Below are 2482 nucleotides of genomic sequence, written 5' to 3'. Positions count from 1 at the left end.
AATATATGTATTTTTAGGTATCAACTTTAATCATAATGCATAAATGACATTAGAGAAGACTGAGGAGGCACCGTGGTTCAGAAAAGTCTATATTCCTTCATTGATACATGTAGAGACTGATTAACTGTATCAAATCATCTTTTGATTATCAACTGTTTGAACACATGATTTCACTTAATTTGCTCTTTCATTTGGTACCAAGCTAAAGCAAATGCAAACTGGTTCTTTTCTTGGGCAGTGGCTAAATTTATGAAATTTGGGTGGGGGGAGAAGTGTTGTTTTTTCACAAAAATTCTTTAATCATTTCATAGAGGTAAACATACTCAAATGCTAAATACCTGACCTTTTTGAATAAATGCAGACCTACCTTGATTTCCACAATAAGCCTCTATTCATTTCCATGAGACAATGTTTTCACAAAATGTAAGGCAAAACAGGTGTTAAATTACTTAAGAGAACTCATAATTTAAATAATTAAAACTAATTTGTGTTTAAAGCTATTTGAAGATTTATTAGAGAAACAAATACAAATATGCATTTCTACAGAACTGTTGTTTTTTTTTTCCAAAATGAGCTTAAAACGTGTTCCACAGTTTTTGCTTTTTTATATATCTATGGCAACCCAAGTATTGGCTTCTGTACCACTTTGTAATGAGACAATTGCCTTTCCATTGCAATTATAAAAAACTATTTAAAAAAATTTCGGCACATACACGTTAAATATTTTTCCTTAAAAAAATAATCTAATCAAAATATTGAATACTTTAGAATTAAACAATATTTTATTTACAAATCTGATTTGATGTACTTTATTATACAAGGTAATGCTTCAATTTTCAAGACATTTTTTTTTGTTTATATAGACCAGTGGAATGACATCCTATCTAGTACTATACCTCAATATTTTTCAAAATTAACATGACAAGTTCTCTAATACTTTCATTTTTTGAAAAAAAAGTTATTTATTTGGGGCACATATCTGATGAAACAAAAAATAACATGCAGATTTCCAAATATAATCTGTTAAAGTATTATGATACTTACCCTTTAGGTAAAAAGACATCTATGAACAACAGTGCATAACAATATTATGTATTCATGTTTATGAGAAACCAAGCAGAAGGCAAAATGAGTTCATCCTGTTTTCTAATCATGTGCAATTTTATATGGCTGTTTGCCTCAGTTAAGTAACGTGTGCACATTAAATTTATAAGATTGTATTGCACTCAAAATTATTGTGTATAGCCATGCTTGCCCTGTATTTAATGAGTGATGAATATTTCTCCTACTAACAGAGTAACTAGTCTCAAATAGTGCCTGTGATGTAAGGAGTATTAAATTATATTTTCATCTCTCAATTGCTGCTTTGGAAAGCAAGAATTCCCTTCTTGGAGAAGAATTACAGTAAATAAAATTATTAAGTAAATAAACTTTACTTAAGGACTCAGTGAGGAATCAGCATATGAATCAAGACTGAAATATAAGAATGAATTAAAAGGAATATGATTATCAGTACCTTTGTTGAAATCTATTACCACCATTAAAATTTCCAAGGAAAGATAGGGCCTGTAACATATGGATTCCATTCATTGTTAAATTACTAAAATCTACCAATTTAATGCTTTCATACTGTTTATTTTTTTCCAATAAAAAAATAAATCTCATACATTAGAAGTGGTACACAAAAAACTGGGATAAAATTTATCAGATTCTTGATAGCACCATTTACACATTCTTAAAGTAAACATTAATATGCACTTTCTTAGAAAGCGATATAAATATATAATACAGGACTTGCTAACCTCTGTTAACCATCTGAATGCGATGGAATAATCTATCTCTACTGTGCAGGTAGGCTTGTGCATGGTGGTGTGGCAATATCATTTTAAACGTTTGTTACAGATGTGATGGGAAGCTGGAAGGAGTCGAATAAGCAGAAAAAAGAGCTTAGATCTATCGTAAGCAATGAGTCGGAATGAGCCGTTACAGGTTAGAATTTATCTTTGTTTCTAATCATTCAATGAGAAAATGACTTCCACAGAAATAGATACATTTAACTGTTTCAGGAGTGGGTGGGTGAAGTGAAGTAGGATTGAAAGTCCTACAGGTAATAGCAATAACTGGAAGTGCAGACGAAATTGGTCTTCAGTGCAAAGAGGAAGGCAGCCGTTTAAAAAGTCTAGGTGCAATGTTGTGTTGCTGAAAGAAAAGCTCCCAGTGATAAAGAAAAAAAAACCAAAAAAAAAAAAAAAAAAAACCAAAAAACAAACAAACAAAAAAAAACAAAAAAAACTGCAATGCAACTTCAAGCAGTAATTTTGTGGTGCTGAAAGGACAGCTCCCAGTGTTGAGGAAAAGATCTTGGATCTAGAATGAGGTGTCCAATCTGTATGATAAACAGCACACTGTGTCTCAGAGCGCCCATTCAATCTCAGTAAGTAAATGAAATATTGATTGAAAGTGACCCTGAAACAGAATGCAT

General features: G+C 31.2%; 1 protein-coding gene across 5 annotated transcripts in view; it reads right to left on the bottom strand.

Moving 5' to 3' along the window:
- Window positions 1-1614: 1614 nt before the first annotated feature.
- The window catches only part of NOVA1 (NOVA alternative splicing regulator 1), a 153813-nt gene continuing 152945 nt past the window's right edge, over window positions 1615-2482 (bottom strand). For all 5 annotated transcript variants that reach the window (XM_033188367.1, XM_033188368.1, XM_033188369.1 and 2 more), the window contains one exon: window positions 1615-2482. This exon is cut by the window's right edge and continues 3896 nt beyond it. The gene's annotated coding sequence lies outside the window, so the exon portion shown is untranslated.

The sequence above is a fragment of the Trachypithecus francoisi genome, unplaced genomic scaffold, assembly GCF_009764315.1.
Source record: "Trachypithecus francoisi isolate TF-2019V2 unplaced genomic scaffold, Tfra_2.0 Lachesis_group3, whole genome shotgun sequence".
Taxonomy (NCBI): Eukaryota; Metazoa; Chordata; class Mammalia; order Primates; family Cercopithecidae; genus Trachypithecus; species Trachypithecus francoisi.
The sequence above is the reverse complement of the archived record's forward strand: the minus strand, read 5'-3'. Positions and strand labels throughout refer to the sequence as shown.